A 16,229-nucleotide genomic window follows, 5' to 3' on the forward strand; every position below is an offset into this window, starting at 1 on the left:
TTAGTATCGCTAGTTTAGAACGGTAGCGCTGAGTAAATGTAAACGACCTTATCAAGATGGCGCTGCTTTGGCTCCACAAGTGTGGCGGAAACGCGTCACGCCTTCTGTGCTATGATTGGTCAACAGTTAAAACCAGGACTCGCTCATTGGACCGTGATATAAGCTACACCTACCGTCCCGAACCGTGTACAGTATTCGTTCATTCATGTGGTTGAGGTCGCGGTGTGTCCAGCGTCACCCATAAAACACTAGGCGTAACGCAGAAATGCACATCCACTTACTCCTACAGGCAGTTTAGATTCTTTTCTGGGATTAATCGCGTAAACTTAAGAGAACATACCAAACTTGAATAATTTAAGTACTTGGTGGCACCAACTGGCACGGTGGGTAGTTGCCACACAGCAAGAAGGTCCTGGGTTCGATCCCCAGGTATGTTTCCTCCGGGTGCTCCGGTTTCCCCCCACAGTACAAAGACGTGCAGGTGAGGTGAACTGGAGATACTAAATCGTCCATGACTGTGTGTCCTTTCCATATGGATGAGATTTCATTGACACTGCTGGTGGGAACGTTCATTCACTGCAAAAGTAATTTGGCTGACCAATCAGCACACTGTTCCTACATGACGCAGCAGTGTGGGCGTGGTTTGGCGCAGTTCAGGTGTTGCGATGGATCGGAGCAGACTCGGGTCTGTGTAGCGGTGGATGGTGAGCAGCATCAGGACCGCGGCTGCTGCTGAAGGTGATGCAGAAGCTTTCCTCCTCTGCTGCAGATGTGAAAGGGAAGCAGCTGGATTATCAGTGTCGGATTATTTTATGATGTTACTGCAGAAGGTTAGTGTGCACGCGCAGACCGGCTGCACATCTGCACAAGGGATGCTTTAATTTATTTTGCATAGAAATCTCACACATAATGGAGCAGATTTTACATCCACTGTGAATTTCCTGAGCATTTGTTCACCCGTTAAATACAAATAATTCTAATTGTTAAAGTATTAAATAGAGTTTTGAAGCTGGATATGGATGCACCAGGGTAGAGCTCTGCACCGAAGTTTTAGACTGTGCAGGACTTATTCAGAGAGGTTATGCTTGTATTGTATTTTGTGCAAATATTAAACATCGAAAAGCATGAGAATGCTTGTGCATTGTGCATGAAAATCACAGCTTTTATTATGAGGATGAATGTGCCAGTAAAATGGCATTAACATAGAGTTGAGTTGCCACACATTTGCAGCAACATTTGCAGCAAGAACAGCCTACACTCTTCTTAAGAGGCTTTAGAGACAGTGCTAGCCTAATGCCTAGAGCTTTGGGCTATCAATAGGATGATTGTCTGTTCATATCTAGGCTCTGATATGAGGGATGCTTTCTTTTTTTATTTTGTGCATGAGAATACCAGAGTAGATTTTACATCCATGGTGACTTTCCTGAGCACTTATTAATCCATTACATAAATAATTGTTAATTGTTGAAGCTGGATATGGATGCACCTGTGTAGAGCTCTGCACCGAAGTTTTAGACTGTGCACGACTTATTCAGAGAGGTTATGCTTGTATTGTATTTTGTGCAAATATTAAACATCGAAGTGCATGAGAATGCTTGTGCATTGTGCTTGAAAATCACAGCTTTTATTATGAGAATGGGTTTGCCAGTAAAATGGCAAAAAGAAGTCTTAAGCATTAACATGGAGTTTAGTTGCCACACATTTGCAGCAAGAACAGCCTCTACTCTTCTCAAGAGGCTTTGGGGAAAGTGCCAGCTTGAAGCCTATAGCTTTGGGCTATTTCATGCATGAATATTTCACACGGAGCGAAGCATTTTACATCCATGGTGACTTTCCTGAGCACTCATTAATCCATTAAATAAATAATTGTTAATTGTTGAAGCTGGATATTGATGCACCAGGTCAGGGCTCTGCACCGAAGTGTTAGATTGTGCAGGACTTATTCAGAGAGGTTATACTTGCATTTTATTTTGTGCAAATATTAAACATCAAAGTGCATGAGAATGCTTGTGCAGATTTTATTATGAGAATGGGTTTGCCAGTAAAATGACAAAAAAAAAGATGAAGATGCATTTAAAAGTCTTAAGCATTTTAAATCCTAAGCAAGAACAGCCCTCATTCTTCTCGAGTGTCTAGCTTAATGCATAGAGCTTTGGGCTATCAATCAGATGATTGTCGGTTCAAGTCCAGGCTCTGCTATATGAGGGATGCTGGATGTTTTTTTTATTTTGTGCATGAATATCACGGTGGCTAAGTGGGTAGCGCTGTCCTGGGTCGATCCCAAGGTGGAGAAAACCGGAGCACCCGGAGGAAACCCATACAGACATGGGGAGAACATGCAAACTCCACACAGAAAGGACCTAATGTCTAATGTAAAATAATGAGGTTGTTTTTAATATAGTATAGTATAGTATAATATAGTAAAACAGCGAGTGAGGAATGTGATTAGTGGAGGAACTTATGAGCAGTAATAATGAAGAGAAGTTTAGTGCTCCTGTCTCCTTCTTTTACTACATTAAACCACGTTAAGATTTATTTTCAACCAGAAGCGTTTTAGACTCTGGGAAAAGCTGATTCTGATTCTCACCGTTTCTCAGAAGCTGGAGCTGTAACACAAGTTTAAAAGTGAAACAGGGAGGAGAATCCAGATGAACACAGATACACGTGGAGCTGTAACACTGGATCTGAGGCTTATTCCACACTAATGCAGATTCAGCTCAGATTCACACGCTGATGTTTGAGTTTAAGGGACCAAATTTCCCTTAAATCACAAGGTACCACCGTACAATATAGGGCCAAAAGTATTCGGACGCCTGACCATGAGCTTGTTGGACGTCTCGTTTCAAAAACAAACACTACTAAAGTAAAGTGACCTTTATGTGATCTTTTCAGCTAGAACACATGGCACTCAAGGCCCGCCACCTCATTTTATGTGGCCCGCGAGAGCTTAAAAGACTTATGATTGTCTAACAATACACTGTAAAAATCATACATAAACTGCATCTCCCACAATGCATGCCGATTTTGTGACCCGTGAAGTGACCGCATCCCGCCACTAGATGGCGGTGTTTCCACATCAGCGTTTAACTGAGGCGGAGAAATATTTACAAATACAGTAGACCCTTGACTTACAAATTTAATTGGTTCTGAAGCGCTGTTCTTAAGTTAAAATGTTTGTTAGTTAAACCTATTTTTCCCATAAGAAATCATGTACATAGAATTAATTCGTGCCAGACCTCCCAAACCCCCCCTTACCCCCTAACCTTTCTAATGTCTTAAATGCTCTTTTTTTTGTTATAAATACAAGTATATTCTCCCTTAAATCTTAAATTATAGAATAGACATTACTGTAATAAACAATAATAAACAACAATACACAGTAGTACTGTACATAAACACACATCACATCTCAGTACGTGTGCTGTACCATACACCATAATACATTTCCTTTTGTTTATATAAAATGTATCTACCAGAAACAACAATAACCCTCATATCTCTCTATTATTTCCTTCTTTATTTCAGTAATGTTGTATTTTGTAGGTGTAACTGCATGAAAGAAAGAATACTTTACTCAGCGATTTCCTTCTTCTCTCTCACTCACTGTCCCCGCTGTCTGATACACAGTGACACCTACTGGCAGGAGTAATACAGTGTATCACAAAAGTAAGTACACCCCTCACATTTCTGCAGATATTTAAGTATATCTTTTCATGGGACAACACTGACAAAATGACACTTTGACACAATGAAAAGTAGTCTGTGTGCAGCTTATATAACAGTTAAATTTATTCTTCCCTCAAAATAACTCAATATACAGCCATTAATGTCTAAACCACCGGCAACAAAAGTGAGTACACCCCTTAGTGAAATTTCCTGAAGTGTCAATATTTTGTGTGGCCACCATTATTTCCCAGAACTGCCTTAACTCTCCTGGGCATGGAGTTTACCAGAGCTTCACAGGTTGCCACTGGAATGCTTTTCCACTCCTCCATGACGACATCACGGAGCTGGCGGATATTCGAGACTTTGCGCTCCTCCACCTTCCGCTTGAGGATGCCCCAAAGATGTTCTATTGGGTTTAGGTCTGGAGACATGCTTGGCCAGTCCATCACCTTTACCCTCAGCCTCTTCAATAAAGCAGTGGTCGTCTTAGAGGTGTGTTTGGGGTAATTATCATGCTGGAACACTGCCCTGCGACCCAGTTTCCGGAGGGAGGGGATCATGCTCTGCTTCAGTATTTCACAGTACATATTGGAGTTCATGTGTCCCTCAATGAAATGTAACTCCCCAACACCTGCTGCACTCATGCAGCCCCAGACCATGGCATTCCCACCACCATGCTTGACTGTAGGCATGACACACTTATCTTTGTACTCCTCACCTGATTGCCGCCACACATGCTTGAGACCATCTGAACCAAACAAATTAATCTTGGTCTCATCAGACCATAGGACATGGTTCCAGTAATCCATGTCCTTTGTTGACATGTCTTCAGGCTTTCTTGTGTAGAGACTTCAGAAGAGGCTTCCTTCTGGGGTGACAGCCATGCAGACCAATTTGATGTAGTGTGCGGCGTATGGTCTGAGCACTGACAGGCTGACCCCCCGCCTTTTCAATCTCTGCAGCAATGCTGACAGCACTCCTGCGCCTATCTTTCAAAGACAGCAGTTGGATGTGACGCTGAGCACGTGCACTCAGCTTCTTTGGACGACCAAAGAGAGTTCTTTGCCATGAGGTGCCATGTTGGAACTTTCAGTGACCAGTATGAGAGAGTGTGAGAGCTGTACTACTAAATTGAACACACCTGCTCCCTATGCACACCTGAGACCTAGTAACACTAACGAGTCACATGACATTTTGGAGGGAAAATGACAAGCAGTGCTCAATTTGGACATTTAGGGGTGTAGTCTCTTAGGGGTGTACTCACTTTTGTTGCCGGTGGTTTAGACATTAATGGCTGTATATTGAGTTATTTTGAGGGAAGAATAAATTTACACTGTTATATAAGCTGCACACAGACTACTTTTCATTGTGTCAAAGTGTCATTTTGTCAGTGTTGTCCCATGAAAAGATATACTTAAATATCTGCAGAAATGTGAGGGGTGTACTCACTTTTGTGATACACTGTATATATACAGAGAGAGAGACGGTTCGAGTGAACGTGTTCGTGACGTCAAGTGTTACGCGAATTTCGGTTTGTAATCCGAAATTTGTTCGTACGTTAAGTTGAAAAAGATCGTTTGTAACCCAAAATGTTCGTATGGTAAACGGTTTGTAACTCAAGGGTCTACTGTAATCCCAAAATGTACAAGAAGAGAAAATTGAAGCAGAAGGAGGAAATTTAATGTAAGACAAGTTTGTGCTTCAGGAAGAGAAAGCGGTGCGTCTCTTGTGTTATGAGGCGTGTCTGTGGTAAAGGAGGACAATATGAATGCAGATATACGTTATAAATATACAGTATGAATTTAATCCAAGAATTAAAAGGCAGATATGTCACAATCTGCCCTTCGAGGGCCACCATAATGCAGACGTGGCCCTTGGTGAAAATGAGTTTGACACCCCTGATCTAAAACAACAGCCACTCTTATGTGAAGGCTTCTCGTGTGTTTTTAAGGTATGTCTGTTTATGGGAATTTGTGCCTGTTCATTCCAAAAGTAGCCAGAGTTTGTACGGCCGGGCACTGATGTTGATGTTCCCGAGGCTGAGGTCAGTTTGTTCATGTACGTATAGAGCTTCCTTACCAGTTATATAAAGGATAAAGGAAATGACATGCTGCCAACTTTGCTAAAACGGTTTAGGGAAGGTCCTTTCCTGTTCCAGCGAAGTTGAAAGCATGTCATTAATTTCATATAAGTGGTTTATTACTCATGTTAGTGACTGTTGTGGCTGAAACACACATCATTAATTAGAAGCGGCGTCCCAATACTTTTGTCCCTATATTGTACATGGCTGGCTGTTTTATGTCTGGTTCTGGTTGTTTTTCATCCCGCTCGCTTCTCTAATTAAACGTCTTTCTTCTTTCTCGCACATTTTTGTTCCCTCTCTCATTATCAGACCCGGTTTGTAAAGCCTTCCAGGCGTCCTGTTTATTTATTTATTTTGAATAAAGCACTTCATTTAACAGCCTGCCGCTGCCTCCTTAATGCTTTTTGCGTGAACACGTTCGAGTACGATAATCTGGAAGCGTTTTCTGGTAGAAATGTGTTTGATTTTTTGTTTGGTCCGCACTAACTGCTCACTAAGTGCATTTTCATTTAGTATGAAGCCATTAACGAGTGGGTCCCGAATCTGTGCCTTCTACAAGACTTGTGCAGGATATACTGAGCTTTTTTTGTACTCGTGTTCATTTGACTGTTTATTGTACATAAACTTTGTGTTTTACGTTTGTGCTCAGCTGGCACCTCTGTGATGTAAATGCAAGACGTGCAGCTTTAAGTCCGTTAGCCTTGGCCAGTTTTGCAGCTAATTTTTGTGCCTCCCGAAACCAGATGTAAACCAGCCGCAGGCGTGTTTCTCTTATGTCTAGTTCACACTACACAATTTTCGCCCTGATTTTCGCTCGCCGACTGGTCGGCGCTAGATGTGGCAGCTCGGAAGCGACTCTGCGTTCGCTCTGGGCTCGAAACTCGGCTCTCGATCGTTATGCTGTGTTGTGCTAAGCGCTGTGCTCTTATCTGTGGTAAAGATTCATTCGTTTTGCTCACTCTGTTTCAGTTCATCCAACATGCAGAGATGTTCACAAGTCACAAAATACGAGTCCAAGTCGAGTCACAAGTCCGAGTCAACGACTCGATCCGAGCAGCTCAAAATCGTGTAAAAGACGTTGCGAGCAGGTTGCGAGTGCTATGTGGAACTACAGCCAATGAGAACGCAGGATAAGGGGTGAGGGGAATCCCAGGGGAGGAGTGTACAAACGTGGGACAGGGGTATAACATAGTTTCTATCAGAATACATCAGCACACACACGTTTTACAGTATTTGTGACCTTATCGTCCACACCAAACCATAATACCCATGCTGCGTTGCAAAACATATTTATTAACCTACATCTCACTACTTTGATCACTCTCTTATTGCTGCCTTCAAGACGTCGTCTTTTCCAGGGACGTCCAGCATTTTTCAACAAGACGATGCAAAACCACCTGCTGCACACAATACAAAGGCGTGGCTGAGGAAGAAGAGGGTACGGGTACTGGACTGACCTGCCTGCAGTCCTGACCTGTCCCCAATAGAGAACGTGTGGAGAATTTTGACCCCCCGTACTGCTGCACATCTTAAGACGTGTTTGCAGGAAGAACGAGATAAAAGCTGAGTTGCAGGACTGAAATGCAGGAATGGATGTTTATTAATAAATGAAATGAAGTTGAGCAGATAAAACATGAAATATCTCAGGTTCATCCTGTCTGACATCAAATAAAAGTCAAAGTAAATGTAAGAAACGCCCAACTTTTTCTGATTTGGGGTTGTATTTTATTGTGTTAAGTTAGTCTCGTTTCACATATAAATCGTCTTCTTAAAACACACGTTCTATTTAAACTGGAGAATTTGACGAAATTTCATTTTCAACTTAATTAACCTGATTTTATTCACAACGAGTGACTTTTTTGGCAGAATGAATTTCCTCTCGTTCTCTCGGCTCATTTAATCGGTTCTCTCACCGTCGGTGCTGCTGTAATTCGGTCGCCCCCTCGTAGTCGGAGGTTGGCAGTATGAGAAACCTCTGTGGCTTCATTAACCTTTATATTCTTTTCCGCCTCATGTGACCCGTGTGACATTATTTCTTTAATAAAAAATAAAGTATAAAATTGTGCTTTGAAGCTTGAAACTTTTTTGTACTCGACTCGGTTCTAATGAACGTTGGACATGAAGCTCAGAACACGTGAGACAGTTTACACTGATCAGCCATAACATTAAAACCACCTCCTTGTTTCTACACTCACTGTCCATTTTATCAGCTCCACTTACCATATAGAAGCACCTTGTAGTTCTACAATTACTGACTGTAGTCCATCTGTTTCTCTACATACATTTTTAGCCTGCTTTTACTCTGTTCTTCAATGGTCAGGACCCCCACAGAGCAGGTATTATTTAGGTGGTGGATCATTCTCAGCACTGCAGTGACACTGACATGGTGGTGGTGTGTTAGTGTGTGTTGTGCTGGTATGAGTGGATCAGACACAGCAGCCCTGCTGGAGTTTTTAAACACCTCACTGTCACTGCTGGACTGAGAATCGTCCACCAACCAAAAATATCCAGCCAACAGCGCCCCGTGGGCAGCGTCCTGTGATTACTGATAAAGGTCTAGAAGATGACCGACTCCAACAGCAGCAATAGATGAGCGATCGTCTCTGACTTTACATCTACAAGGTGGACCGACTAGGTAGGAGTGTCTAATAGAGTGGACAGTGAGTGGACACGGTATTTAAAAACTCCAGCAGCGCTGCTGTGTCTGATCCACTCATACCAGCACAACACACACTAACACACCACCACCATGTCAGTGTCACTGCAGTGCTGAGAATGATCCACCACCTAAATAATAGCTGCTCTGTGGTGGTCCTGTGGGGGTCCTGACCATTGAAGAACAGGGTGAAAGGGGGTAACAAAGCATGCAGAGAAACAGATGGACTACAGTCAGTAATTGTAGAACTACAAAAGGGCTTCTATATGGTAAGTGGAGCTGATAACGTGGACAGTGAGTGTAGAAACAAGGAGGTGGTTTTAATGTTATGGCTGATCGGTGTATGCATGCTGGTACTTTATTCTTCATCGGTGAGGTAGGGATGTCTAGCATCACACCGTACTGGAAAATGTTTATAGTCATTTTAGAAAAATGCATTTATCTCATTTGGACGTGTCTGGATGGTTTATGGTGGTGATGCATCATCGTAACGTGTCTTAAATATTAATGCAGCTTTTACATAAACGCTTCTGCTTCTGAAAAGAAAAAAAGAAAAAGCTAAGCTAAAAATGTGTGTTTGCACAAAATCCAAGTCTTCCTAAGAGATTTGCTGACAGTAAATTTACGTCCTGCTCAAGGGCCCAACAGGTTCAAACTTTCAACCTTTCAGTTGATAGTCCAAAGCTCCACCCACTAGGCCACCACTGTTCCTGATTTGGGACTGTTAGGGTTACTCAAAGGCCACGACATGTTCCTGTCCCTCGAGCCTAATTCCATATATGGAGTGTGTTTGTTAGTGTGTGTGTGTGTGCATGTACATTTATGTATGAGTGTGTGTGTGTATATACGTATAAGTGTATATATGTGAGGCGGCACGGTGGCTCGGTGGGTAGCACTGTTGCCTGACAGCAAGTTTGGGTGTTAGTTTATGTATGTGTGTGTGTGTGTATGAGTATGAGTGTATATGCGTAAGTGTAATTGTGTCTGAGTCTAAGTGTGTGTGTATGTATGTATTTATCTGGGAGTATGCATGTGAGTTTGTGAGTGTGTGTGTGTGTGTATATGTGAGTGTGAGTTTGGGTGTTAGTTTATGTATGTGTGTATGTGTGTTTGTGTGTATGGGTATATGTACAGTGTATCACAAAAGTGAGTACACCCCTCACATTTCTGCAGATATTTAAGTATATCTTTTCATGGGACAACACTGACAAAATGACACTTTGACACAATGAAAAGTAGTCTGTGTGCAGCTTATATAACAGTGTAAATTTATTCTTCCCTCAAAATAACTCAATATACAGCCATTAATGTCTAAACCACCGGCAACAAAAGTGAGTACACCCCTAAGAGACTACACCCCTAAATGTCCAAATTGAGCACTGCTTGTCATTTTCCCTCTAAAATGTCATGTGATTTGTTAGTGTTACTAGGTCTCAGGTGTGCATAGGGAGCAGGTGTGTTCAATTTAGTAGTACAGCTCTCACACTCTCTCATACTGGTCACTGAAAGCTCCAACATGGCACCTCATGGCAAAGAACTCTCTGAGGATCTTAAAAGACGAATTGTTGCGCTACATGAAGATGGCCAAGGCTGCAAGAAGATTGCCAACACCCTGAAACTGAGCTGCAGCACAGTGGCCAAGATCATCCAGCGTTTTAAAAGAGCAGGGTCCACTCAGAACAGACCTCGCGTTGGTCGTCCAAAGAAGCTGAGTGCACGTGCTCAGCGTCACATCCAACTGCTGTCTTTGAAAGATAGGCGCAGGAGTGCTGTCAGCATTGCTGCAGAGATTGAAACGGTGGGGGGTCAGCCTGTCAGTGCTCAGACCATACGCCGCACACTACATCAAATTGGTCTGCATGGCTGTCACCCCAGAAGGAAGCCTCTTCTGAAGTCTCTACACAAGAAAGCCCGCAAACAGTTTGCTGGAGACATGTCAACAAAGGACATGGATTACTGGAACCATGTCCTATGGTCTGATGAGACCAAGATTAATTTGTTTGGTTCAGATGGTCTCAAGCATGTGTGGCGGCAATCAGGTGAGGAGTACAAAGATAAGTGTGTCATGCCTACAGTCAAGCATGGTGGTGGGAATGCCATGGTCTGGTGCTGCATGAGTGCAGCAGGTGTTGGGGAGTTACATTTCATTGAGGGACACATGAACTCCAATATGTACTGTGAAATACTGAAGCAGAGCATGATCCCCTCCCTCCGGAAACTGGGTCGCAGGGCAGTGTTCCAGCATGATAATGACCCCAAACACACCTCTAAGACGACCACTGCTTTATTGAAGAGGCTGAGGGTAAAGGTGATGGACTGGCCAAGCATGTCTCCAGACCTAAACCCAATAGAACATCTTTGGGGCATCCTCAAGCGGAAGGTGGAGGAGCGCAAAGTCTCGAATATCCGCCAGCTCCGTGATGTCGTCATGGAGGAGTGGAAAAGCATTCCAGTGGCAACCTGTGAAGCTCTGGTAAACTCCATGCCCAGGAGAGTTAAGGCAGTTCTGGGAAATAATGGTGGCCACACAAAATATTGTCACTTCAGGAACTTTCACTAAGGGGTGTACTCACTTTTGTTGCCGGTGGTTTAGACATTAATGGCTGTATATTGAGTTATTTTGAGGGAAGAATAAATTTACACTGTTATATAAGCTGCACACAGACTACTTTTCATTGTGTCAAAGTGTCATTTTGTCAGTGTTGTCCCATGAAAAGATATACTTAAATATCTGCAGAAATGTGAGGGGTGTACTCACTTTTGTGATACACTGTATATGCATAAGCGCAATTGTGTCTCAAAGTCTGTGTGTATATATATTTTGGTGTAGGCATGCATGCTTGAGAGTGTGTGTGTATACGTATGGGTGTATGTACTGTATGTGTGTGTAATTATGTGTCAGTGTAAGTTTGTATGTATGCATAGTGTTAGTTTATGTGTGTGTGTGTATATGCATAAGTGTGTGTGTGTGGGTGTGAGTTTGGGTGTTAGTTTATGTATGTGTGTGTGTGTATGGGTGTATGAGTGTATATGCATAAGCGCAATTGTGTCTCAAAGTCTGTGTGTGTATGTATGTATATATGTGGGTGTATGCATGTGAGTTTGTGAGTGTGTGTGTGTGTGTGTGTGTGGACAGGTTATGATTAGGAGGACAGATTAGTGTTTGCACCTTTACTTACAACCTTTTGATTAATCCAAAGTCCTAGTAACTAGTCCTACAGCTGATATAACGCTCGTCCCAACACTTTTGGAAGGCAATATTTAAACACCATTAATAATCCTGTTACTGTGTGTAAGCGTGGCAGATCTTTAGAGTGGGTTACTGATTCAGCACGACCCCGTGAGATGAGGGTTCGGGTTTTCCAGCTGTTTCGTCAGCTGCTGTTTCAGGTGTGTTTGTGTTGTTCCACTTACACCTTCTGACAGGTGGAGTTTGGGGCGCTGTAGCGTGAAATTACTCACCGTTCTGTCTGTACGAGTCCTTATTATTTTTCTTTACCCCTCCGCCGGGACTCGGACTGCAGCGTTTAAGCTGCAGGATTAAAATTCTGCTGCTGCGCTGAAGTTCTGGAGAAGCTGGTAGTTTTAAATGATGAGCTGGTATGAGTGGATCAGACACAGCAGCGCTGCTGGAGTTTTTAAACACCTCACTGTCACTGCTGGACTGAGAATTGTCCACCAACCAAAAATATTCAGCCAACAGCGCCCCGTGGGCAGCATCCTGTGACCACTGATGAAGGTCTAGAAGATGACCGACTCAAACAGCAGCAATAGATGAGCGATCGTCTCTGACTTTACATCTACAAGGTGGACCAACTAGGTAGGAGTGTCTAATAGAGTGGACAGTGAGTGGACACGGTATTTAAAAACTCCAGCAGCGCTGCTGTGTCTGATACACTCATACCAGCACAACACACACTAACACACCACCACCATGTCAGTGTCACTGCAGTGCTGAGAATCATCCACCACCTAAATAATACCTGCTCTGTGTGGGTCCAAAGCATGTAGAGAAACAGATGGACTACAGTCAGTAATTGTAGAACTACAAAGTGGTTCTATATGGTAAGTGGAGCTGATAAAATGGACAGTGAGTGTAGAAACAAGGAGGTGGTTTTAATGTTATGACTGATCGGTGTATATAGTAATAAACTATAAACTTTGATGGTGATGTAATCGAGCTTTCCGCAGGTTCGTCTGGTCACACAGAAGTTGAATCAACTCAAGCTTTATTTTTTATGTTAGTAGTGACCCTGATAGGGCATTAAGTATACCTCCGACAATCTGTTACAGTAATAAAGTGTGATTTATGAATTATTATTTAATAAGCGCCAAACTCTGACTTTAAAAAGAATTACAACGTGTCCAAGAGAAGGTTTTAAAGTAACGTTCTTTTATTATTTTGTTCACTTTCTGCAGCACACTAGTTGCAGGAAGCTTTTCCTTACAGTTCCTGTAAGTTTTTCTTTGTTCACCAAGCGACAAACTTCAGCTGAATTTAGCTACTTAAAATACAAATCAATGCTGTCAGGATTTAACACCATTTCACATCGTGTCCCATATTTTTTGGATTAGGTTTTGTACTGTAGCTCGTCCCATGTGTTACAGAGTTTGTGTTCAAATCTCACTCTTCTGTTTCTTTGGCTGCTCCTCTCTCTCAACACAACATGAAGACATTTTCATGCCCACGCAGCACCGCCAGTAAAACCCCTCACACACGACGGCACAGACTGAGAGAGATACCTGACGGAGAATGTAATTAACGACCGTTTCTCCTGAATTCTTTATCATCGTTTCTTTATCCTCTGGTTTTCTGTCTCCTGAACAGGTGCTGCCGAGTGTAGTGCAGAAATACTGCTGTATCCTGCCAGATAGAAAGTCAGGTAAATACAGCTGCTGTCACACACACACACACACATACACACACACACACATACACACACACCAGCGTCAGGATGCCCAGCGACTGCCAATGCCAGCAGATGTTTTTGGGAGAAAAATTATTAATCTGTCACTCAAAAAGACAAATAGAAAGAAAAAAAGTATATCTAGAACTAAAAAGACTTTCTACTGTAAAAAAAAATTAACACAATTTCTACTAGAAAAAAATAGATTTTAAAAATTCTACAAAAAAATAAAGATTTAAAAGATTTCTACTAAAAAAAAATAAAGATTTAAAAAAATTATACTAAAAAATAAAGTTTAAAAAAATTTCTACTAAAAATAAAGATTAAAAAAATTCTACAAAAAATAAAGATTTAAAATATATATTAAAAATAAAGATTTAAAATATATATTAAAAATAAAGATAAAAAAAATTAAAAATCTCTACTAAAAATTAAAACTTAAAAAATTTTATTAGAAAAAAATAAAGATTTAAAAATTTATACTAAAAATAAAGATTTAAACATTTCTGTTAGAAAAAACAAAAAATGTAAACATTTATTTTAGAAAAAAAATAAAAATGTAAAAATTTATATTAAAAAAATAAAGATTTTAAAAATTTATATTAAAAAAAAAGGTTTAAAAATTTCTACTAGAAAAAAATAAAGAAAATTTCTACTTAAAAATTGAAAATTCCTTTTAGAAAAAAACATTTTAAATTAAAAATAAAAAATAAATATATTTTTACATAATATTTTTTACTAGAAAAAACAATACTACAAGATCTATACTACAAAAAAAATAAATTTACAAAATTTCCATTAGAAAAAAAATACATTACCACTATATTACATCATAGCCCAAACTCCTTCCACTATATTACATCATAACCCAAACTCCTCCCACTACATTACATCATAACTCTAACTCCTCCCACTATATCAGACAGGTTGAGGTTGTGGGTTTTATCCTCTGGTTCTTGTTGTTGTAGGACTGAGGCGCTGGCTGATGAGGTTGAGGAGCAGGGACATTTATTCAGGTACCTCATCTACTCTTCATCTACTGTTATTGTTTCTGCTGTTATTGCTGGAGGTCCCGGCGTGACCCAGCGTAGCGGTTCTTCTGCTCTCAAACACCAGATTTGTCTCCAGTGCTTTTTCTTCTCTGGTTCTTATTAAAATGGTCCTCGGTGTTGAGCTTACAGAGTCGTGAACATGAACTCAACCCCCCACCGCACTGCCCCCCCATTGGCTGCACTCGCCAGGTCGTTATTATTATATTACAGTATTGTAGCGGCGATATGTGAGTGACATTCAGCTCAGCCAATCAGAATGCAGTACCCGGCTTATACCTGCATGTTCGGACGTTCTGCAGTTAGTTAGTTTTGTATATGAGACTCGTCGTATGGCCCCAGCATTAAACCCAGTAGGTAGTTCGGGTGCTGGAGCTAGGTAGTCTAGAGTGTTGTAACGCTCATTAAAGTCCTGACTAAACAGTTAAAGTGACTCTACCATGTGCCGTTATTCCCACACCTCCACCATCGCACAGAGCAAAAGACCCGTAGCATCCCCGGCGGACTAGCAGCACTCTCAGCGGCTAAATGAGCCGACCCTCTACAGTAGCAAGTAACGGTAAAGTGCGGCGATAACAAAAGTAAAAACTCGACAATATTTTTGTTAAGTTATGTGTGTGTGTGTGTGTGTGCAGACGCTCCTTCGTTATTCAGTCAGATTATCACTCAGAAGTAAGGCGCCTCAGTAGGGCGGCACGGTGGCTTAGTGGGTAGCACTGTCGCCTCACAGCGAGAAGGTCCTGGGTTCGATCCCCGAGTGGGGCGGTCCAGGTCCTTTCTGTTCGGAGTTTGCATGTTCTTCCCGTGTCTGCGTGGGTTTCCTCCGGGTGCTCCGGTTTCCTCCCACAGTCCAAAGACATGCCGCTAGGCTAATTGGAGACACTGAATTGTCCTAGAGGTACCGAGCCGCTGGGATGCATAAACCAGTGCGTTGTAGTGCCGGTCCCAAGCCCGGATAAATAGGGAGGGTCGTGTCAGGAAGGGCATCCGGTGTTAAAAAAAAACAACTGCCAAATCCCGCCGGCGACCCCTAACAGGAAGAAGCCGAAATGCCGACCCCGTAACCGAGAAACGGGACAAAGGCTGACAAGAAGAAGAAGAAGAATTAAGGCGCCTCAGTAGGAGCATTTTAAAGGATCTAAGAATTTAGACACGCCCTCTTCTCGGGAGCGTAGGCTGATGTACAATGCCTCTGTGTACAGAGAGAGCACTAGGTTTTCAGACAGACCCTTGGTGTGGGTGGTGCATTAGCGTTTGCATTGCTCACCCCGTCTCTCGGTCCGTAATTAAACGTGTGCTTGAGCTTTTGAAGCGGTCGGGAACCTTCTGCTCCGGATGAATGTTTAAAATGACGACCCTTGACTTCTGATGGAGGGGTTTCAAAGCTGGGAAATTGGAAAGCGTGTCAGAGTTCGTCTGAGGTGTAATTGCTTCAGGAGAGGTCGTGAATACTTCCTGACTGACGCGCGGTGAGACGCGGAGCTTCAGGAAATGTTAAGCGTGTACTGGTGTCAAAAAATGTACGTAAATGTAAACGGACGCCAATTATCTGTGGTCTGTGGTTATTATTATGATCATGATTATCCAACAACACTTTTGGGATGAATTAGGTCGTCAACTGTAAGCCAAGCCTTCTCGTCCAACATCAGTGCCTGACCTCAAAAATGCTTTTTTGGGACTAAATGGGAACAAATCCTCACAGACAAACTTCCAAATCTGGTGAAAGGTCTGTATAGAACAGTGGAGGTCATTTAAATGCACTTTTAACGTATATACAGTGTATCACAAAAGTGAGTACACCCCTCACATTTCTGCAGATATTTAAGTATATCTTTTCATGGGACAACACTGACAAAATGACACTTTGA

General features: G+C 42.0%; 1 long non-coding RNA gene across 1 annotated transcript in view; it reads left to right on the forward strand.

Annotated features, from left to right (window-relative positions):
* The first annotated feature begins 13,250 nt into the window (after positions 1–13,250).
* LOC134325047 (uncharacterized) overlaps positions 13,251–16,229 on the forward strand; it is an 84,157-nt gene continuing 81,178 nt past the window's right edge. Inside the window, exons 1-2 of the long non-coding RNA XR_010014249.1 lie at positions 13,251–13,288; positions 14,281–14,328. This is a non-coding gene — a long non-coding RNA (uncharacterized LOC134325047). The remainder of the gene's footprint in view (positions 13,289–14,280; positions 14,329–16,229) is intronic.

The sequence above is a fragment of the Trichomycterus rosablanca genome, chromosome 13 (assembly GCF_030014385.1).
Source record: "Trichomycterus rosablanca isolate fTriRos1 chromosome 13, fTriRos1.hap1, whole genome shotgun sequence".
In the NCBI taxonomy this organism is placed as follows: domain Eukaryota; kingdom Metazoa; phylum Chordata; class Actinopteri; order Siluriformes; family Trichomycteridae; genus Trichomycterus; species Trichomycterus rosablanca.